General features: G+C 37.7%; 1 protein-coding gene across 1 annotated transcript in view; it reads right to left on the bottom strand.

The window, feature by feature from the left end:
• Window positions 1-24669, bottom strand: part of TMEM64 (transmembrane protein 64) — a 325182-nt gene that overhangs the window by 124958 nt on the left and 175555 nt on the right. The window lies entirely within an intron of this gene.

Raw genomic sequence — 24669 nt, 5'->3', positions numbered from 1 at the left:
CTCCCCCTGCTTGCGTTCCTGCTCTTGCTGTCTCTCTCTCTCTGTCAAATAAATAAATAAAATCTTTAAAATAAAAAAATAAAAAAAAGAAAAGAAAAGAAAACCAGAGGCCAAAACTCATTTATGAAGAGTCCTAAATAAATTATTAGTAAATTAAATATAGCAACATAATGAGAGTATAAAACATTAAGAAGAGATAGAATTTCCCCAAGAATGAAATAATTATTTAACATTAGAAAAATTCTAAAAGCAATTCCCAAGAAAAACTCTAAATGTAACCCTCTAGATTTATTAGCACATTAAAAAAAAAAAAAAAAAAACACCTCATAATTGCCTTAATTCAGCAACTACTTAACTAAATCCAATACCTATGCCTAAATTTTTGGAATTACATTCTAGTTGAAAGGGACAGATATTAAGTAACATAAATAAAGAAAATACACATTGTGTCAGAGGGTGATAGGTGCTATGGAGAAAAATAGAACAGGGAAGGGATAAAGAGGAATGGCCAGGGGAGGGAAGAAGTTTGTTGATACCATTTTAAGTAAGAGTAGTTGGGGAAGGTCTCAGTGAGGAGGTGCCAGTGAGATATGAAGGGAGTGAGGAAGGGAGTATTGTAGAAGTATGGCTGACAGGTGGGCCATAAATAGGTAGGAAGCCACAGAGGTAGAACAGAGTGAGCAAGCATAAAAGGAGGAGATTGTGGAGGTTGGGGGTAGGGGAGAGGGTTGCTGATGATCATGTAGTGTATGGACCAGTACAATGACCTTGGCTTTTATTCTGGAATGAGGACCCATTAAGGATTTTGAGTGGAGGAGTGAAGAGGTCTGATTTAATATTTAAAAGTATTACTCTGGCTGATGTGCTGAAAGCAGATTTTGGAACAGCAAAATATCTGTGTGTTTGTTAGCATCAGTCTAGGCTGCAGTCATTAAGAGGTCCCACGTGCCAGTGGCTTGATCAAGATAAGAGATCGTTTCTTTCACAAAGTAGTTCAGGTCATAATCAGGATAGACAAAATGACTTGATAGTGTTTTGGGCTCTGTTATCCCCAGGACACTTTGCATCTTTTCAGAGTCAAAAACCAATCACCATCATGGCTGCTTTCCAGCCGGTTGGAAGGAGCAAGTGGAAAGGGAAGGCTTGCTCTTTTTAAGGACATGTTCCAGATAGTGCACAAACATCTGTTTCACTTGCAACCCACAGGCTAGAGCCCAGGCACGTGGGCACAATGAACTTCAAAGGACACTGGGTGAGGAAGTCTTTGGTGACTATTTACCCAATCAAACTCCTATGACTTTAGAACAGTGGCTCTCAAAGTGTGGTCTGGACCAGCAGCATCAGGATTACCTGGAAGCTTGTCAGAAATGCAAATTCTCGGGGCGCCTGGGTGGCTCAGATGGTTAAGCGTCTGCCTTCAGCTCAGGTCATGATCCCAGGGTCCTGGGATCGAGCCCCACATCGGGCTCCTGGCTCAGCGGGGAGTCCGCTTCTCCCTCTCCCTCTGCTTCTCCCACTGCTCATGCTCTCTCTCTCTATATATATATCTGTGTCTCAAATGAATAAATAAAATCTTAAAAAAAAAAAAGAAGTGCAAATTCTCAGGCCCCATCCCAAACTCACTGCTCAGAAACTCTGGGGATGAGAGCCAATAATCTTTTTTAAAAATGAGCTCTCCAGGTAATTCTGAGGTATGCTACCAGGAACACTAGGGAGAAGGAGCCATGTTAGGAACCACACATTTGAACTATTAATTCTTTCTTGCCTAATTTATTATCTAAAGGTTTCATGGAATTCCAGTGTAGATATTAATTAAAAGAATTTGAATCTGAGTATTAATCATAGAATGCAGTATTACTAGTTTCATTTTAGGCCTTGCAGTAAGTGTGGTTAATTTCTTTAATGTTGTGATGGCTTTACATGCAAAGGATTAAAAAAAAAGTGCACTGACAAAACATTACTCCTGTTACCTTCTTAGGCTATATTTACTCTCCTGCTCTGTTTTCTTTGGTTTCCATTCTATCTTGTCAGAAAATTACTGGGTGTTATCAGAGTTAATTGATATTTATAGGACGTCTTCAATATCAACCCACCAGAATGAACAAATAAAAATTGCCATGTCTGCCTAGAGGAGAGAAAAATGTTTTTTGGGAAAGTCTTTCCTTTATCTATAAAAAGAGGCTGGATATACCAGAGAGCATATATTAACATAAGAACTTAAAAGAATTGATTGAAATACAGAATGAACAGAAAATTTTCTAAGAATATGTAGATTATCAAATTTGAATCAAAACAAATAGAAAATTCAAATATGTGAATGACAGTTGAAAAATTGAAAAGGCAGTAAATCTGGTTCTTTGGAAATGTAGATCTGCTCTTTAAAAAGGCAACAGGTCTAGTTAGACTTCAAAAAATGATAAATTTCCATGTTTTATAAACTGTTCAAAGAAGACAAAAGCAACAAAGAAGAACCTTTTAACTCATTCAGTAAGGCTAGTATAATACCAATATATAAACTGTACAAGAATGGCATTAAAAGAAAACCAGAGGCCAAAACTCATTTACGAAGAGTCCTAAATAAATTATTAGTAAATTAAATATAGCAACATATTAAGAGTATAAAACATTAAGAAGAGATAGAATTTCCCCAAGAATGAAATAATTATTTAACATTAGAAAAATTCTAAAAGCAATTCCCGAGAAAAACTCTAAATGTAACCCTCTAGATTTATTAGCACATTAAAAAAAAAACTCATAATTGCCTTAATTCAGCAACTACTTACTAAAATCCAATACCTATGCCTGAATTTTTAAAACTCCAAATCTATTAGTAATCTAAGGGGGGAAAAACACCACTTTCTTAGCTTGATAAAGAGTATTTACTGTAAGTTTACAGCAAGTATCATATTGTTGCAACATGGAAACATTCCCAGTGATATCAGAATAGGACAAGAATTTCTACTTTAACCACTACTATCTAAGCAGAGGTCCTAAAAATGCAGTTAAATAAGAAAATAAAATAAAGTTTCTAAATATTGTTGTTATTTGCAGACAGCACAATCACTGTCAGATATTCAAAGATAATCAAATGAGAAGCTATTACAACCAACAGGAGAGTTCAATAAGAAACCAGTTACAAATAAGAATTTTAAAATTCCAATATATCAGCAATAGTTAAAACATATGTAATAACAATACAAAATACTTAGAAAGGAACTTAATAAGAAATTTATAAAACCTTTATGAGTAAAGCTATAAAACTTCACTGAATGAAGAGAATACCATGTTCATTAAAAGATTTACTATTTACATGTTATAAATTTCCACCAAATTATCTACTAACTTAATAGGTTCTAATAAAAATTCCAAGAGGATTTTTCAAACGAATGTAAGATAATTCGAAGTTTCATCTGAAAGATATTATGCAAGCATAGACAACTTCGGAAAAAAAATGAGCGATTTCTACCCAATATGAAAACATACTACAGGGGTGCCTGGGTGGCTCAGTCAGTCACTAAGCGTCTGCCTTCAGCTCAGGTGATGATCCCAGGGTCCTGGGATCAAGCCCCACATCCTGCTCCCTGCTTGGCGTGAAGCCTGCTTCTCCCTCTCCCACTCCCACTTCCCTGCTTTTGTTTCCTCTCTCGCTGTGTCTCTTTCTGTCAAATAAATAAATAAAGTCTTTAAAAAAAAATACTACAAAGCTGGAAATATTAAATCATTAAGGTATCATTTTAGAAACAAATCTGTGAAATAGAAATCTAAAAAATATTCATTTGTATTTTGGTGTTTACTTTATGGTAAGGGACACTCATACTAATAGTGGGAAAAAGAGCCTTCAACAAATAGCATAGAGATGATTGGTTATCCAAGTGAGGAGGGAGGACAAGTTTTAAAATTACCCCATGTACAAAAATAAATTCAAGATGCATTAAAGTTCTAAGTATTAGGAGGAAATGTAGCAAATGGTCTTATAATTTGGGAGAAGTTCCTACTGTATCAGATTTAAAAGACATAAAAGACAAGCTTTGAACGCACTAAAATTAAAATCTGCTGGGCTATAAATGATACTATAAACAAAGTTAAAAAAAATACCATGGGAAACGCACTCAATAAGGCTTGCATTTAATGACATATCTGTATTTATTATTATTTATTTAAAAGATGAAAATTCACATCTATAGTGCATAATCTTTTATAAATCCTTAGGAAAAATTGAGGTATCATAATTTAAAAAATGGACAAAGATTATAAACAGGCAAAGATTATATGCAGAAGAAATACACATGTCCATAAAAGAAAATGAAGAGGATCTTACTAGTTTTCAGGAAAAAAAAAACAAATTAATACCCAACAATTTCCTCTCATCAGGTTGACAAAATTAAAAAGATTAATAAAAATTAAAAGAGAACATTTAGAGTTGAAGTCAGTATAGGTTAATTTCATAATCTCTCCATGGTTATATAAGTAGTATGCCATTTTTAGAAGACAAATTGCAGAAACTATGTTTAGAGGAAATTTATATACAGATATAGGTAGGTCTGAGGGAAGGGATGGAGAATGGCATTGGAGAAGGGAAGAGAAGAAAGATGAACACTTGTTTTGTATAGTTCTATATCATTGAATGTTTTAGAGTGAGAATATATTTACATATTACCTATGTATTTATTTTTTTAATTATTAGTTTGAGTTAGAACCAACTACAGAAATAGGAAATACATCACAGCCTTGAAACACAAATGTATTCACTAGACTTCACTCTCATGTCAAATGAGGACCCATTCCTCTAGCATGTATAGCTTAGATTCCAAATAATCAAAATGTACTTTCATTTGTAAGAAGTCAACATGGAACATGGATTGCTCATAATCTCTCTGCTGCTACTGACACTTTTGTAAACTTGCTTTTCTTTCTTAATTTTATTTTATTACGTTAATCACCATACATTACATCATTAGTTTTTGATGTAGTGTACCATGATTCATTGTTTGTGTATAACACCCAGTGCTCCATTCAGTACATGCCCTCTTTAATACCCATCACCAGGCTAACCCATCCCCCCACCCCCCTCCCCTCTAGAACCCTCAGTTTGTTTCTCACAGTCCATAGTCTCTCATGGTTCATCTCCACCTCCGATTTCCGCCCCCTTCATTTTTCAATTCCTACTATCTTCTTTTTTTTTTTTTATTAACATATAATGTATTATTTGTTTCAGAGGTACAGGTCTGTGATTCAACAGTCTTACCCAATTCACAGCGCTCACCATAGCACATACCCTCCCCAATGTCTATCACCCAGCCACCCCATCCCTCCCACCCCCCACCACTCCAGCAACCCTCAATTTGTTTCCTGAGATTAAGAATTCCTCATATCAGTGAGATCATATGATCCATGTCTTTCTCTGATTGACTTATTTCGCTTGGCATAATACCCTCTAGTTCCATCCATGTCATTGCAAATGGCAAGATTTCAGGTGTTTTTTTTTTGATGGTTGCATAATATTCCATTGTATATATATACCACTTCTTCTTTATCCATTCATCTGTTGATGGACATCTTGGCTCTTTCCATAGTTTGGCTATTGTGGACATTGCTGCTATAAACATTGGGGTGCACGTACCCCTTCAGATCACTACATTTGTATCTTTGGGGTAAATACCCAATAGTGCAATTGCTGGGTCATACAGTAGCTCTATTTTCAACTTCTTGAGGAACCTCCATACTGTTTTCCAGAGTGGCTGCACCAGCTTGCATTCCCACCAACAGTGCAGGAGGGTTCCCCTTTCTCCACATCCTCACCAACCTCTGTCATTTCCTGACTTGTTAATTTTAGCCATTCTGACTGTTGTGAGGTGGTATCTCATTGAAGTTTTGATTTGGATTTCCCTGATGCCGAGCGATATTGAGCATTTTTTCATGTGTCTGTTGGCCATTTGGATGTCTTCTTTGGAAAAATGTCTGTTCATGTCTTCTGCCCATTTCTTGATTGGATTGTTTGTTCTTTGGGTGTTGAGTTTGATGAGTTCTTTATAGATTTTGGATACTAGCCCTTTATCTGTCATTTGCAAATATCTTCTCCCATTCTGTCGGTTGTCTTTTGGTTTTGTTGACTGTTTCCTTTGCTGTGCAAAAGCTTTTTATCTTGATGAAGTCCCAATAGTTCATTTTTGCCCTTGCTTCCCTGGCCTTTGGCGATGTTTCTAGGAAGAAGTTGCTGCAGCTGAGGTTGAAGAGGTTGCTGCCTGTGTTCTTCTCTAGGATTTTGATGGACTCCTGTCTCACATTTAGGTCTTTCATACATTTTGAGTCTATTTTTGTATGTGGTGTAAGGAAATGGTCCAGTTTCATTCTTCTGCATGTGGCTGTCCAGTTTTCCCAATACCATTTGTTGAAGAGACTGTCTTTTTTCCATTGGACATTCTTTCCTGCTTTGTCAAAGATTAGTTGACCATAGAGTTGAGGGTCCATTTCTGGGCTCTCTATTCTGTTCCATTGATCTATGTGTCTGTTTTTGTGCCAGTACCATACTGTCTTGATGATTATAGCTTTGTAATAGAGCCTGAAGCCCAGAATTGTGACGCCACCAGCTTTGGTTTTCTTTTTCAACATTCCTCTGGCTATTCAGGGTCTTTTCTGGTTCCATACAAATTTTAGGATTATTTGTTCCATTTCTTTGAAAAAAGTTGATGGTATTTTGATAGGGATTGCTTTAAATGTGTAGATTGCTCTAGGTAGCATTGACATCTTCACAATATTTGTTCTTCCAATCCATGAGCATGGACTGTTTTTCCATTTCTTTGTGTCTTCCTCAATTTCTTTCATGAGTATTTTTTAGTTTTCTGAGTACAGATCCTTTGCCTCTTTGGTTAGATTTATTCCTAGGTATCTTATGGCTTTGGGTGCAATTGTAAATGGGATCAACTCCTTAATTTCTCTTTCTTCTGTCTTGTTGTTGGTGATCAGGAATGCCACTGATTTCTGTGCATTGATTTTATGTCCTGCCACTTTACTGAATTCCTATATGAGTTCTAGCAGTTTTGGGGTAGAGTCTTTTGGGTTTTCCACATAAAGTATCATATCATCTGCAAAGAGTGAGAGTTTGACTTCTTCTTTGCCGATTCGGATGCCTTTTATTTCTTTTTGTTGTCTGATTGCTGTGGCTAGGACTTCTAGTACTATGTTGAATAGCAGTGGTGATAGTGGACATCCCTGCCATGTTCCTGACCTTAGGGGGAAAACTCTCAGTTTTTCCCCATTGAGAATGATATTTGCTGTGGGTTTTTCATAGATGGCTTTTATGATATTGAGGTATGTACCCTCTACCCTAACACACTGAAGAGTTTTAATCAAGAAAAGGTGCTGTACTTTGTCAAATGCTTTTTCTGCATCTATTGAGAGGATCATATGCTGCTTATTCTTTCTTTTATTAATGTATTGTATCACATTGATTGATTTGCAGATGTTGAACCAACCTTGCAACCCAGGAATAAATCCCACTTGGTCGAGGTGAATAATCCTTTTAATGTACTGTTGGATCCTATTGGCTAGTATTTTGGTGAGAATTTTTGCATCCATGTTCATCAGGGATATTGGTCTGTACTTCTCCTTTTTGATGGGGTCTTTGTCTGGTTTTGGGATCAAGGTAATGGTGGCCTTATAAAACGAGTTTGGAAGTTTTCCTTCCATTTCTATTTTTTGGAACAGTTTCAGAAGAATAGGTATTAATTCTTCTTTAAAATGTTTAGTAGAATTCCCCTGGGAAGCCATCTGGCCCTGGGCTCTTGTTTGTTGGGAGATTTTGATTATTGCTTTAATTTCCTTAGTGGTTATAGGTCTGTTCAGGTTTTCTATTTCTTCCTGGTTCAGTTTCGGTAGTTTATACATCTCTAGGAATGCATACATTTCTTCCAGGTTATCTAATTTGCTGGCATAGAGTTGCTCATAATATATTCTTATAATTGTTTGTATTTCTTTGGTGTTGGTTGTGATCTCTCCTCTTTCATTCATGATTTTATTTATTTGGGTCATTTTTCTTTTTGATAAGTCTGGCCAGGGGTTTATCAATCTTGTTAATTCTTTCGAAGAACCAGCTCCTAGTTTTGTTGATCTGTTCTACTGTTCTTTTGGTTTCTATTTCATTGATTCCTGCTCTGATCTTTATTATTTCTCTTCTCCTGCTGGGTTTAGGCTTTATTTGTTGTTCTTTCTCCAGCTCCTTTAGGTGTAGGGTTAGGCTGTGTATTTGAGACCTTTCTTGTTTCTTGAGAAAAGCTTGTATTGCTATATACTTTCCCCTTAGGACTGCCTTTGCTGCATCCCAAAGATTTTGAACAGTTGTGTTTTTATTTTCACTTGTATCCATGAATTTTTTAAATTCTTCTTTAATTTCCTGGTTGACCCATTCATTCTTTAGTAGGATGCTCTTTAGCCTCCATGTATTTGAGTTCTTTCCAACTTTCCTCTTGTGATTGAGTTCTAGTTTCAAAGCATTGTGGTCCGAAAATATGCACGGAATGATCCCAATCTTTTGGTACCGGTTGAGACCTGATTTGTGACCTAGGATGTGATCTATTCTGGAGAATGTTCCATGGGCACTAGAGAAGAATGTGTATTCTGTTGCTTTGGGATGGAATGTTCTGAATATATCTGTGAAGTCCATTTGGTCCAGTGTGTCATTTAAAGTCTTTATTTCCTTGTTGATCTTTTGCTTAGATGATCTGTCCATTTCAGTGAGGGGGGGTGTTAAAGTCCCCCACTATTATTGTATTGTTGTCAATGTGTTTCTTTGCTTTTGTTATTAATTGGCTTATATAATTGGCTGCTCCCATGTTAGGGGCATAGATATTTACAATTGTTAGATCTTCTTGTTGGATAGACCCTTTAAGTAGGATAAAGTGCCCTTCCTCATCTCTTATTATAGTCTTTGGTTTAAAATCTAATTTGTCTGATATAAGGATTGCCACTCCAGCTTTCTTTTGGTGTCCATTAGCATGGTAAATGGTTTTCCACCCCCTCACTTTCAATCTGGAGGTGTCTTTGTGTCCAAAATGAGTCTCTTGCAGACAGCATATTGATGGGTCTTGTTTTTTGTTTTGTTTTGTTTTTTAAAGATTTTATTTATTTATTTGACGGAGAGAAACACAGTGAGAAAGGGAACACAAGCAGGGGGAGTGTGAGAGGGAGAAGCAGGCTTCCCGCAGAGCAGGGAGCCCGATGCGGGGCTCGATCCCAGGACCCTGGGATCATGACCTGAGCCGAAGGCAGATGCTTAATGACTGAGCCACCCAGGCGCCCCAATGGGTCTTGTTTTTTAATCCAATCTGATACCCTGTGTCTTTTGATTGGGGCCTTTAGCCCATTTACATTCAGGGTAATTGAAAGATATGAATTTAGTGCCATTGTATTGCCTGTACGGTGACTGTTACTGTATATTGTCTGTGTTCCTTTCTGGTCTATGTTACTTTTAGGTTCTCTCTTTTTTTAGAGGACCCCTTTCAATATTTCTTGTAGGGCTGGTTTTATGTTTGCAAATTCTTTTAGTTTTTGTTTGTCCTGGAAGCTCTTTATCTCTCCTTCTATTTTCATTGACAGCCTGGCTGGCTATAGTATTCTTGGCTGCATATTTTTCTCGTTTAGTGCTCTGAATATATCATGCCAGTCCTTTCTGGCCTGCCAGGTCTCTGTGGATAGGTCTGTTGCTAATCTAATGTTTCTACCATTGCAGGTTACAGACCTCTTGTCCTGAGCTGCTTTCAGGATTTTCTCTTTGTCTCTGAGACTTGTAAGTTTTACTATTAGATGTCGGGGTGTTGACCTATTTTTATTGATTTTGAGGGGGGTTCTCTGTGCCTCCTGGATTTTGATGCCTGTTTCCTCCCCCAAATTAGGGAAATTCTCTGCTATAATTTGCTCCAGTATACCTTCTGCCCCCTCTCTCTTTCTTCTTCTTCTGGGATCCCAATTATTCTAATGTTGTTTCATCTATGGTATCACTTATCTCTCGAATTCTGCCCTCGTGATCCAGTAGTTGTTTATCTCTCTTTTTCTAGCTTCTTTATTCTCCATCATTTGGTCTTCTATATCACTAATTCTCTATTCTGCCTCATTTATCCTAGCAGTTAGAGCCTCCATTTTTGATTGCACCTCATTAATAGCCTTTCTGATTTCGACTTGGTTAGATTTTATTTCTTTTATTTCTCCAGAAAGGGTTTCTCTAGTATCTTCCATGCTTTTTTCAAGCCCAGTTAGTATCTTTATAATCGTCATTCTGAACTCTAGTTCTGACATCTTACTAATGTCCATATTGATTAGGTCCCTGGCAGTCAGTACTGCCTCTTGTTCTTTTTTTGAGGTGAGTTTTTCCATCTTGTCATTTTGTCCAGAGGAGAATAGATGAATGAGAGAACAAACTGCTAACAGGGTAACAATGACCCCAGAAAAATATACACTATACAAATCAGAAGAGACCTTCCAGAAAGTGGTCGCTTTTCTGTTCAGAGAGTTGCTGCTATTCTTTTCTTTGATCTCCTATTGAGTTTGTACGTGTTCAGAATAATTTGATAGCTATCTAGCTGAATTCCTGGGACCAGATGAAATTTAGGTCTCCTACTCCTCCGCCATCTTGCTCCTCCTGTCCGCTTTTCTTTCTTTTTAATGAACACAAATTCAGCTTCTCTGTTGAGTCCCAGAGACTCTATGGTTGTTTTTACTGAATATGCCTCATTAAATTAGACTTTAGTTAATTAAATTTGCTTTACAGCTACTACAATTCTTGGGGGCCATTAGGCTTAAGGGAACCTATTAAATACATAATTTTATGGTGTCAAAATCAGGGAGAAATTGGATTTAGACAAGATAGTGAACTATTTCTGAGCAAATCCAGAAAATTTATCTATCCATTATTCCTGTCTATCCATTATTCCTGTGTTTAATAAGCAAATTAAGAAAACTCTGCTGTCTATCCATTATACTTAGCTGGCCAAAATCCAAACATGGCTCAATCTTAATGTTTGCCTCTTCTTTGCCTAAATCTTGATTGCTAAATCCTGGTAAAGAAAATTATAGAACCATTGAGATGAGTACCACTAAATATACACTTAATGACCCCAACTGGGCCTCAAAGCTCAGAATTTCTTTTATTCTCTCAAAACTTTGTTTTCCTCAAACCCAGATTTCTTTAGGAGTCTTGCCTTCTATTTCACTGAGAAATTAGATACCATCACAGTGTATATTTCTCAGTTTTCCACCGGAGAACCTATAAAACTACCCTCCTTCCTTTATTCTCAATTCTGAATTTTAAAAGACATTTTTCTTCCAGTCTAAGACTATTATATTCAGCCATAAAAAAAAATAAAAGGAAATTTTGCCACTTGCAACAGTATGGATGAAGCTTGAGGGCATTATGCTAAATGAATAAACCAGACAGAAAGACAAATACTGGGGTGCCTGAGTGGCTCAATTGGTTAAGTGTCTGCCTTTGGCTCAGGTCATGATCTCAGGATGATCCCCACATTGGGCTCTCTGCTCAGCGGGGAGTCTGCTTCTCCCTCTCACTTTCCCTCTGTGCTCTCCCTCTCTCTCTCAAATAAATAAATAAAATCTTAAAAAAAGAAAGACAAATACTGTATGGCATCACTTATATGTAGAATCTAAAAAAAAAAGAAAAAAATCAAACTTGTAGAAACAGAGAGTAGAATAATTGTTGCCAGAGGCTGAGGTATGGAGAAAATGGGGAGATATTAGTCAAAAAGTACAAAATTTAAGTTATAAGATGAATAAGTATTGAGGAACTAATGTACAGCCTGGTGACTATAGTCACATATACAGTACAATATTGTATATTTGAAATCTGCTAAGAGTAGATCTTAAGCATTCTTACCTCATACAAAGTAACTGTGAGGTGATGGATATGTTGATTAACCTGATTGTGGTAATCATTTCACAACTATACATATATCAAATCATCATGTTGAGGGAATCAAAGGTATACATATTGGAAAGGAAGCCATAAAACTGTCTTTGTTCACGGATGATATGATCATCTATGTAGAGAATCTGAAGGAATCAACAACAATAGCAATAACTCACAGAACTATTAAGTGATAATGGCATGGTTGCAGGATTCAAGGTCAATATACAAAAGTCAGTTGTTTTCTTGTGTTTCAGTGAACCGGAGGAGTTTGAAATAAAAAAAAAAAAATACCATTCACATTGGTACCCCAAAAATGAAATATGTATAAATCTAAAAAAATATATACAAGGTTTATATGAGGAAAACTACAAAACTAGCCTATGAACAATCTTAAAGAACTAAATACATGGAGAGAGTCCATGTTCATGGATAAGAAGATTCAATATTATCAACATTTTACTTCTTCTGAAATTGATTTGTAGATTCAGTGCAATCCCAATCAAAATTCCAGCAAGTTATTTTATGAATATCAACAAAATGATTCTAAAGTTGATGTGGAGGGACAAAAGACCCAGACTAGACAACACATTGTGGGAGGACAAGAGCAAAATTGGAGGACCGATGCTACTCAACTTCAAAACTTACTATAAATCTACAGTAATCAAAACAATGTGGTATTGGTGAAGGAATAGACAGATCAATGGAATAAAATAGAAAGCACACATATAGTCTATCTCTGACAAAGGGACAAAGGCAATACAATAGAGCAAAGATTGTTTCTTCAACAAATGGTACTGGAACACTGGATGTCTATATGCAAATAAATGAATCTAAATCTTATACCCTTCACAAAAATTAATGCAAAATGGATCATAGGCCTAAATGGAAAACACAAAACTATAAAACCCCTACCAGGTAACATAGGAGATAATCTAGATGGCCTTGGGTACAGTAATGCTTTTTTAGATACAATACCAAAGATACAACTCATGAAAAAAGTAATTGATAAACTGGACTTCATTAAAATTAAAAACTGCTCTTCAAAAGGTAATATCAAGAGAATTAGAAGACAAACCACAGACTGGGAGAAAATATTTGTAAAAGACACATCTGATAAAGGATTACTATCCAAAATATACATTCTTAAAACTCAAGAAAACAAACAACCTGATTTTAAAATGGACCAAAGACCTTAACAGACACCTCACCAAGGAAGGTATACAGGTGGCAAATAATATATGAAAATATGCTCCACATCATATGTCATCAGGAAAATGCAAATTAAAACAACAAGATACTATTACCCACCTATAAGAATGGCCAAAATCGGAGGGGGGAAAGATGGCAGAGGAGTAGGGGACCCTATTTCAACTGCTCCCCAGAATTGAGCTGGATATCTACCAGACCACTCTGAGCACCCATGAAACCAGCCTGAGATGTAAGAAGGTCTGGATCTCTACAAACAGAATATCGCAGGCGGTTGGTTTTGAGGTACGAAGCGGGGAGCTGTGATTCCGTGGGCAGATATCGGAGGATAAACGGCAGCAGGAGGGTGCCTGGCCATGGGGGTCCTACACAACCGGTGAGTGACAGCCTCACGCACTGGGGACGGACTGGGGGACAGACTCGCAGACCGGTAGCGGCGGGGAAAGGACTTTAGGGCAGCCCCCAGGGTGGAAACCCGGAGCAGTGGGGTTGCGAGCACGAACTGGGGGCGGCTGGTGGTTTTAGAAGCACAAAGGGCAGAGACATGCCCCAACCTGGAGGCAGGACTGGGGGTGCTGCAGAGGGGCGCACAACCCAGGACACTGCAGTTTATAGCAGCATGGACAGAAAAGAAGATGGTGTGGCCTGGAGAGCTCACTAAAGAACAGACTGCGATCTCTCTGCTCTGAGGCAGAGGGTTGGAAATGGTCTCTTCTGCTCCGACTCATGGAAGAGACACGGAAAGCCACCAGGGAAAGCCGCCAGAGAACAAAAGCCCCAAAGACTGATTCCCGCTGAGCCCATCCCCCGCCACAGGGGCACAGGGCAACTCCGCCCAAACTGGGTTGCCTGAGTAAGCGCACCAGGCCCCTCCCGCAGAAGACAGGCTGAGAAAACAAGAGGCCAGCAAGCCTAAGGTCCCAAGAAAACAGGTGCGTCTTGCTTGGGTTCTGGTCAATAATTTGGACTCTATACATTCCCTCAAACACCCATCAACAGAAGGACTAGGAGGAGGAGCCCCCAAAATAGAAAAGACTCAGAGATTATGACTTATGCTGCAGATTTACAAATGGATGCAGATATAACCAAGATGTCGGAGATGGAATTCAGGCTAGCAATTGTGAAGACAATGGCTAGAATGGAGAAATCAATTAATGGCAATATAGAGTCTCTAAGGGCAGAAATAAAAGGTGAATTGGCACAACTTAAAAATGCTATCAATGAAATCCAATCCAATCTAGATAATCTAACAGCTAGGGTAACTGAGGCAGAAGATCGAATAAGCGACCTGGAAGACAATATAATAGATAAAAAGGGAAAAGAGGAGGCCAGGGAAAAACAACTCAGAATCCATGAAAATAGAATCAGAGAAATAAGTGACACCATGAAGCGTTCCAATGTCAGAATAATTGGAATCCCGGAGGGAGTGGAGAGAGAGAGAGGACTAGAAGATGTATTTGAGCAAATCGTAGCTGAGAACTTCCCTAATCTGGGGAATGAAACAAACATTCGAGTCCTAGAGGCAGAGAGGACCCCCCTCCTAAGATCAAGGAAAACAGGCCAACACCCCGGCATGTAATAGTAAAACTTGCAAATCTTAGAACCAAGGAAACCATCTTAAGGGCAGTTAAGGGAAGAGATTCCTTACGTACAGAGGGAGGAACATCAGAATAACGTCAGACCTATCCACAGACACCTGGCAGGGGCGCCTGGGTGGCTCAGTTGGTTAAGCCACAGACACCTGGCAAGCCAGAAAGGCCTGGCAAGACATATTCAGGGTACCAAATGAGAAGAACATGCAGCCAAGAATACTTTATCCGGCAAGGCTTTCATTTAGAATGGATGGAGAGATGCAGAGCTTCCACGACTGGCAGAAACTGAAAGAATATGTGACCACTAAGCCGGCCCTGCAAGAAATATTAAGGGGGGTTCTATAAAAGGAGAAAGATCCCAAGAGTGATATACAACAGAAATTTACAGGGACAATCTATAAAAACAATGTTTTCACAGGCAACATGATGACAATTAATTCATATCTTTCAATGACTCTCAACGTGAATGGCCTAAACGCTCCCATAAAATGGCACAGGGTTGCAGATTGGATAAAAAGACAGGACCCATCCATATGCTGTCTACAAGAGACTCATTTTGAACCTAAAGATACATCCAGACTGAAAGTGAAGGGATGGAGATCCATCTTCCATGCCAGCGGACCTCAAAAGAAAGCTGGGGTAGCAATTCTTATATCAGACAAATTAGATTTTAAACTAAAGTCTGTAATAAGAGACACAGAAGGACACTATATCATTCTTAAAGGGTCTATCCAACAAGAAGATCTAACCATTGTAAATATCTATGCCCCCAACATGGGAGCAGCCATCTATATAAGCCAACTGTTAACCAAAATAAAGAGTCATATTGATAACAATACATTAATTGTAGGAGACCTCAATACTCCACTCTCAGCAATGGACAGATCATCTAAGCAGAAAATCAACAAGGAAACAAGAGCTTTGAATGATACATTGGACCAGATGGACCTCATAGATATTTACAGAACATTCCACCCTAAAACAACAGAATACTCATTCTTCTTGAGCCCACATTATTGAACATTCCACCCTAAAACAACAGAATACTCATTCTTCTTGAGCCCAGATTATTCCCTGCATATTCTCAGACCACAATGCTCTAAAACTGGAACTCAATCATAAGAAAAAATTTGGCAGAAATTCAAACACTTGGAAGCTAAAGACCACTCTGCTCAAGAATGTTTGGGTCAACCAGGAAATCAAAGAAGAACTTAAACAATTCATGAAAATCAATGAGAACGAAAACACATCGGTCCAAAACCTATGGGATACTGCAAAGGCGGTCCTAAGGGGGAAATACATAGCCATCCAAGCCTCACTCAAAAAAAATAGAAAAATCCTGAATTCACCAACTAACTCTACACCTTAAAGAACTAGAGAAAAAGCAACAAACAACGCCTAAGCCACTCACTAGAAGAGAAATAATTAAAATTAGAGCAGAAATCAATGAATTAGAAACCAGAAACACAGTAGATCAGATCAACGAAACTAGAAGTTGGTTCTTTGAAAGAATCAATAAGATCGATAAACCTCTGGCCAGACTTATCCAAAAGAAAAGAGAAAGGACCCAAATTAATAAAATTATGAATGAAAGGGGAGAGATCACGACTAACACCAAGGAAATAGAAACAATTATTAGAAATTATTATCAACAACTATATGCCAATAAACTGAGCAATCTGGATGAAATGGAGGCCATCCTGGAAACCTATAAGCTGCCAAGACTGAAGCAGGAAGAAATCGACAACCTGAATAGGCCAATAACCAGTAACGAGATTGAAGCAGTGATCAAAAACCTCCCAAAAAACAAGAGTCCAGGGCCTGATGGATTCCCTGGGGAATTCTACCAAACATTCAAAGAAGAAATAATACCTATTCTACTGAAGCTGTTTCAAAAAGTAGAAACAGAAGGAAAACTTCCAAACTCATTCTATGAGGCCAGCATTACCTTAATCCCCAAACCAGGCAAAGACCCCATCAAAAAGGAGAATTTCAGACCGATATCCCTGATGAATATGGATTCCAAAATCCTCAACAAAATCCTAGCTAATAGGATCCAACAATACATTAAAAGGATCATCACACCACGACCAAGTGGGATTTATCCCCAGGATGCAAGGGTGGTTCAACATTCGCAGATCAATCAGTGTGATAGAACACATTAATAAGAGGAGGGAGAAGAACCATATGGTCCTCTCAATTGATGCAGAAAAAGCATTTGACAAAATACAACATCCTTTCCTGATTAAAACTCTCCAGAGTATAGGGATAGAGGGAACATTCCTCAAGTTCATAAAATCCATCTATGAAAAACCCACAGCGAATATCATCCTCAATGGGGAAAAGCTGAGAGCCTTTCCCTTAAGATCAGGAACACGTCAAGGATGCCCACTCTTACCACTATTGTTCAACATAGTACTAGAAGTCCTAGCAACAGCAATCAGACAACAGAAAGAAATAAAAGCTATCCAAATTGGCAAAGAAGAAGTCAGACTCTCTCTTTTCACAGACAACATGATATTTTATGTGGAAAACCCAAAAGACTCCACCCCCAAATTACTAGAACTCATCCAGCAATTCAGTAATGTGGCAGGATACAAAATCAATGCACAGAAATCAGTTGCTTTCTTACACACTAACAACGCAACTGTAGAAAGAGAAATTAGAGAAACGATTCCATTTACAATAGCACCAAAAACCATAAGATACCTCAGAATAAACCCAACCAAAGAGGTAAAGGATCTATACTCTAGGAACTACAAAACACTCATGAAAGAAATTGAAGAAGACACAAAAGGATGGAAAAATATCCCATGCTCATGGATCGGAAGAATAAACATTGTTAAAATGTCTATGCTACCCAGAGCAATCTATACCTTCAATGCCATCCCGATCAAAATTCTAATGACATTTTTCAAAGTGCTGGAACAAACAATCCTAAAATTTGTATGGAATCAGAAAAGACCCCGAATCGCCAAGGAAATGTTGAAAAAGAAAAACAAAGCTGGGGCATCACGTTGCTCGATTTCAAGCTATATTACAAAGCTGTGATCACCAAGACAGCATGGTACTGGCACAAAAACAGACATATAGGCCAATGGAACAGAATAGAGAACCCATATATGGACTCTCAACTCTATGGTCAAATAATCTTTGACAAAGCAGGAAAAAACATGGGATGGAAAAAAGACAGTCTCTTCAATAAATGGTGCTGGGAAAATTGGACAGCCACATGCAGAAGAATGAAACTCGACCATTCTCTAACATCATTCACAAAGATAAACTCAAAGTGGATGAAAGACCTCAATGTGAGACAGGAATCCATCCAAATCCTAGAAAAGAACATAGGCAGTAACCTCTTTGACATCGGCCACAGCAACTTCTTTCAAGATACATCTCCAAAAGCTAGTGAAACAAAAGCAAAAATGAACTTTTGGGACTTCATCAAGATAAAAGGCTTCTGCACAGCAAAGGAAACAGTCAACAAAACAAAGAGGCAACCCACAGAATGGGAGAAGATATTTGCAAATGACACTACAGATAAAGGGCTGGTATCCAAGATCTATAAAGAACATCTCAAACCCAACACCAAAAAAACAAATAATCAAGTCAAAAAGTGGGCAGAAGATATGAAAAGACACTTCTCTGAAGAAGACATACAAATGGCTAAAGACACATGAAAAAATGTTCATCATCATTAGCCATCAGGGAAATCCAAATCAAAACCACACTGAGATACCACCTTATACCAGTTAGAATGGCAAAAATGGACAGGGAAAGAAACAACAAATGTTGGAGAGGTTTTGGAGAAAGGGGAACCCTCTTACACTGTTGGTAGGAATGCAAGTTGGTACAGCCACTTTGGAAAACAGTGTGGAGGTGCCTCAAAAATTTAAAAATAGAGCTACCCTATGACCCAGCAATTGCACTCCTGGGTATTTACCCCAAAGACACAGATGTAGTGAAAAGAAGGGCCATATGCACCCCAATGTTCATAGCAGCAATGTCCGCAGTAGCCAAACTGTGGAAAGAGCCGAGATGCCCTTCAACAGATGAATGGATAAAGAAGATGTGGCCCATATATACAATGGAATATTACTCAGCCATCAGAAAGGATGAATACCCAACTTTTACATCAACATGGATGGGACTGGAGGAGATTATGCTAAGTGAAATAAGTCAAGCAGAGAAAGTCAATTATATGGTTTCAGTTATTTGTGGAACATAAGGAATAGCATGGAGGACATTAGGAGAAGGAAGGGAAAAATGGGGGGATGTTGAATTGGAGGGAGAGATGAACCATGAGAGACTATGGACTCTGAGAAACAAACAGGGTTTTAGAGGGGAGGGCGGAGCAGGGATTGGTTAGCCTGGTGATGGGTATTAAGGAGGGCACGTACTGCATGGAGCACTGGGTGTTATACGAAAACAATGGATCGTGGATCACCACATCAAAAACCAATGATGTATTGTATGGTGACTAACATAACATAATAAAATTTTTTAAAAAATAAAATAAAATAAAATAAATAAATATTACTAAGAACAACAACAATAAAAAGAATGGCCAAAATCTGGAACATGGATAATACCAAAAGCTGGTGAGAATGTGGAGCAAAAGGAGCTCTCATACATTGTGGTAGGAATGCAAAATGGTATAGCCACCTTAGAAGATAGTTTGACAGTTTCTTAGAAAAATAAACATGATTGAGCAATTGTGCTCCTTGGTATTTATCCAAAGGAGTTGAAAACATGCCCACAAAAAACCTGCACATAAATGTTTACAGCAGCTTTATTCATAATTGTCAAAACTTGGAAGCAACTAAGATGTCCTTCATTAGATGAATGGATAAATAAACATCCAAACAATGGAAGAGTATTCAGCTCTAAAAAGAAATGAGCTCTTAACCATGGGGGAACTTTAAATGTATATTGCTAAATGAAAGAAGTCAATCTGAAAAAGCTACATACTATATAATTCCAATTATGTGATATTCTGGAAAAGGCAAAACTATGAAGACAATCAAAAGATCAGTGGTTACTAAGGGTGCAGTGAGAGTAGGGTGGAGGGAGAGGGATGAGTGGGCAGAGAACAGAGGATATTTAGGGCAGTAAAAATCTTCTGTATTATATTATAATGATAAATATATCATTATGCATTTGTCCAAACCCATAGAACGTACAACTCCAAGAATAACCCTTAGGTAAACTTAGGTCTTTCGGTGATTATGATGTGTCGCTATAGATTCATCCTTGGTTTTCAAAAATGTACAGTTTTGGTGAGTGATAGTGATAAGGGGAGAGGTTATGCATGTGTGGGGGGCAGAAGGTACATAGAAAATCTATGTTCCTCTGTATTGTAAACCTAAAACTGCTCTAAAAATTGTTTCTAATAAAAATATCATCATGTTGTATACCTTGAATATATACAGTTTTGTCTATTATATCTCAATAAACTGGGAAAAATAAGACTATTAGACTCCACAGAATTCTGGGTCCCAGCCTCTACTACTTTCATAGGGACCTTACTCTATTGATAAATCCCTCTTTCTAGCTATGTCTACTTCTCTCTTTCTCTGGGTCCTTCCCATTATTATTTAAATATGCTTGAGTAAAAATAAAACCCTATCTCAAACTGTCATCTACCTCTAACTTCCATATTCCTTTCTTTTATGGTTACATTTCTGACAAAAAAAAATCCTCTTAAATGGTGGAAATATTTCTAAGTTATTAATGTCAACTAGTTTCTCATAATCTTTCCCATTTCTCTTTCTCTCTATTCAAGCAGGTAGTTGCCTCTGGCAATTTTCTCAAGAAGGTGATTGACTCTGGAGAAGAATGTGCCTTTGAGACCTCCCTTTAATTCCATTGTGGAAAAAGATGTTTGGGCTCTAGACAAAGTGAATGGAAAAGAGAATTACCATGCTTATCCTGTCACCCCTTTCCTCTGTTGAAAGATGCCCTTGAATTGTGGAGGGGAGAGAAATAGTTTAAGTAATGAAGGCAAAGCCTCACAGATTAGGCAGTTCCCTAGTGAGGTTTGTAGCATTCGAGGGCAAACCTTTTGGGCACAACTTTGAGGGAGACCCAAGAAAGATAATGTCTCCCTGCTGTATTTAGCCAAAGAGACCAGAGATGCTCATGTCCAAAGTATGACACAGATGCCACGTGGGAGCCTCAGGATTTAAGAGCCCCTGTAGGCATAAACAGGAAATGTCTAATGGGTATATCAATGGCTAAGAATCATCTCCTCTTGCACCCCCAAGTACTGACTCCTCAGAAACTTGACTGAATCTTGAAGATAGACTGAATCTCCAAAAGAACTGTGATTAAGTAGGTGCCACCATAATGAACTGTAGAATTGAAATAGCATAACTAAGTATCCAGAATGAGGTTTCTGCCAAAGTAAGCAACAACTTTTATTCCTGCTATGTTCAACTGATATACCTGGGACATTTTCTTATTTGACTTCTCTGTCACAGGTAACTCAATTGACCACTCTTTCCTTTAAACCCTCTCTTGCCCTGGAGTTCACGACACTGAAAAATTCTGGTATTTTTAGCAACTTCCTAGCTGCTTTTTAATCCAATTTTGTGGGCTCTTTGTCTGCTTATTCTTTAACTGGTACTACTTATTTATTAAATTGATATTTGTTCAGCATTTACCATGGACCTGGCATTGTTTGAGGCACCACGCATAGGACAATAACAAGGCAGATTTGGCCTCTTCCACTATAGAGTTGACAACCTAGTGGAACTAAGAAACTGAGTCTGAACAACTTGAACCCATGTCAGGTTTGGATCACCCACTCCATCTGATTTCATCAGCAAATATTGATTCAACAACCTGTGCTACAGGAATGACTTAGACATCTCTAAGGCTAGATGTCCGCCTAGAGCTTTGGACATTTTTATCCATCTGAATCCTGGATATGTCTTCTTGGATATCCTTTTGCATCTCAGACTCAAGATGTCAAAAACTGGTCTGTTTTGCTTATTTTATGAATGTTATGCATGTCATCCTATTGCCCAGACTAAAAACTTGGCCTTTATTCTTTATTTGTTTCTCTCCCTTATCATCTTCATCCTATCAGTTCTTAAGTTCTGTTATGATATATCCTATCTTTCTCTTAATTTTACCCACCGCTAGCCCTCCCCTAGATTACTGAAATAGATACCTAATTAGTTTCACGGCTTCTAATTTTGTCCCACCCAAATCATTCTTTATACTATAGTCAGAGTCATCTTTTCTAAAGCAACTCTTATCAGGACACTATCTTTCTTAACTCTCCAGTGATTTCCCCAATACTCTTGGGAAAAAGCTTAATAATCTATATGGTCCCTAAGTTCCTGCAAGATCTTATACTTACAAACCTTCCCATTCTTATCTCCTGCCACCCCATCTTTGCCCTCTCCTACCATTCCTATACCACATGCCACAATTTGGTCATCTCATTTTTTTTAAAATTTTTCAGTCACCCCACGAAGTTTCTTGCATCCAGTTCTTTGCATACATTTCCCCTTGTCTCAGGAACTTCACATTTTTGCCAAACTTCCTCCCCACTTTTATTTGGAAAACTTCTGATCATTCTTCAAGACTTGATTTGGACTTTATTTCTTCCCTCAGTAGGAATTGTATTCCTCCAAACCACTTTCATAATATGTGGCACTTTTCATAACACTACTTAATCTCATGTATCATAATTGACTATCTACTTATTTGTGATCCTCCAACAGTAAGTTCTTTGAGGGCTAAGACTCTTGTTATATTCACCATAGCTCACCCATAGCAGGAGCATGATATACGTATACTTAAATATATATACATAAATACATATTTAAGTATATATGTATTTAAAATACATTACACATATTTACTATGGCACTTTAAATAAGTAAAAGCATTTATACTGTAGAATTTCTAAATAGAACTAAAGTCACAAGATTTGTAGTAGACTAAAAAGCCTATTGAGTTTTTCATTTGACAAGATGCTATTTGAACTTCTAGGACGTCCTGGGTAGTGACTTTAATCTTTAGGCAGATATAAAACTGTCACCCTGATTTTCCTCCCAGGCAGATTTACTATGAAGCTAATGGAGTTGAAGTTGCAGGGCTCCTCCATTGCACAGGCTCTTCCAAGGTCCCAGAGGGGCCCCAGCAACGTGGTCAGAATCATATGATCTCATAAACTTTGAAAAAGTAAGATACTTACCCACAATTGTCTCTTTTCATTCCAACTTCTTTTCTGTCATTATTTCTTCTTATATCTGGTAATGTTGGAGTAGTTGTAGGCATTTTTGAAATCTGAATAAGGGGAAGCTGAATGCTAGGTACACTTAGTGGGATATATTTACTTAGTTTGCAGTTATTCTTATGCAAGTTACTAGCTAATTAATAAAAATCTTATTTTTCTGGATTGTCTGACATTTGTAATTTTTATGATTTTTTCTTATCATTAATAAATAAATGCTTTTCTATTTGTTTTAAATTTATAATTTTGTATTATTTTTCTTAAAGAGCCCATTCACAAATTATATAAGCCTTAGGTCTTATCTAACCTGGATGTTTCCTTGATATGAACAAAGAAAACGGGAGGCATGAGGGAATGAACTATGGTTTCTATCCCAATCTATTTTTTACTTGTCTTCTTGGCAAGGTCCAGTTAAGAAGGTGATGTGAATCACAGAGTCACACAGTTGTCAGGCCAGGAGATATTACTTCATCTCTAGGTCCCAGTCTGAGACTGTCCTTAAGGTGACTCTTCCTTAATTCACTGATTACATTCTTTAGATTGGTTCCTTCACCATGTGCAACCCACTAAGGAATGATAAAACATTCCCAGAAAACAGTGCAAATGTACAATACTATAGAAGTTACGCCATTTTTCCCCCACTGGTGTTTTGTAACTGCCTGCACTACACTAATACTAGGGATGATTCCACCCAGCAAGGAACATCCAGTCTAATAAAAATACAAATAAGAAAATAGGCAACCACCACAATTACCCAGATGTATATCTTTACAGTGGTCTTGCATTTTTTACTTACTCAACAAATATTAATTGAACGCATATTCTGTGCACAGAATTTTATCTCTAAATGTGAGGTAAATGAAGAGAGCACTCACGTATGACCTCTGCCAGAATAGTGTCTGATTTAAATTGAAACCAAGAGATACCAGTGAACTGTCAGGTGACAGTCTTCAGGCAAATCTCATCATTGCTAATTGAAAGCAGAGAAATTTCAGCTTCCACCAAAGAGCCTTAGCGGTAGCAATATTTAAGCAAGTCAACATGTATAAAATGATCTGATGTTGAAAATATTCTGCTTCATAAAGAAAATCAAAAAAACATCTCAGAGGAAATTGAAAATTATGAGCTTTCTGCTGGCTCCACTAAGGCATAAATCTCTCAGCTTTTGATTAGACAATTGGCTATTTCATGTTATTAAATAGAAACACTGCTCTTCTCAACAGTGAATGACTAATTAGCAAGGGATATGAAATAATGTCATCTGTCTTCAGGAAATCTCAGGGAAGTAAAGAAAAGATGCTTTATCCCCATTGCAATTAGCATGTGTAATGTGCTAAACTTTCTTCTCCCCTTTGCCTGATTCTCCCCTTAATAGAGGGGAATGCTTTATATGGTAAAGGAAAGAAAACTAAGCCTCTGCACCAGAGGTATGTACCATTTACTGAGGATCTATTATTTCTGCATATTATTTGTTTAATTCTCACAAGAGCCCTGCAACATAAATATCATTACCTCCATTTTACAAAAGGGAACCCAGTCTCAAGGAAGTTAAGTAACATGACCAAGGCAGCTAATAAGTGGTTGAATCAGAGGTGAAATTCAAGTCTTATTGCACCAAATCACATTCCCTCCTACAATGCAAAAGTATTTCATTCCTCATGTATAGGCTTGAGCTTTTGTAGATTTTGCAGGAGATGAGCTCAAGGGGT

The sequence above is a fragment of the Halichoerus grypus genome, chromosome 5 (genome assembly GCF_964656455.1).
Source record: "Halichoerus grypus chromosome 5, mHalGry1.hap1.1, whole genome shotgun sequence".
In the NCBI taxonomy this organism is placed as follows: domain Eukaryota; kingdom Metazoa; phylum Chordata; class Mammalia; order Carnivora; family Phocidae; genus Halichoerus; species Halichoerus grypus.
Note: the sequence above shows the minus strand (reverse complement) of the source record. Positions and strands in the feature narration are given on the sequence as shown.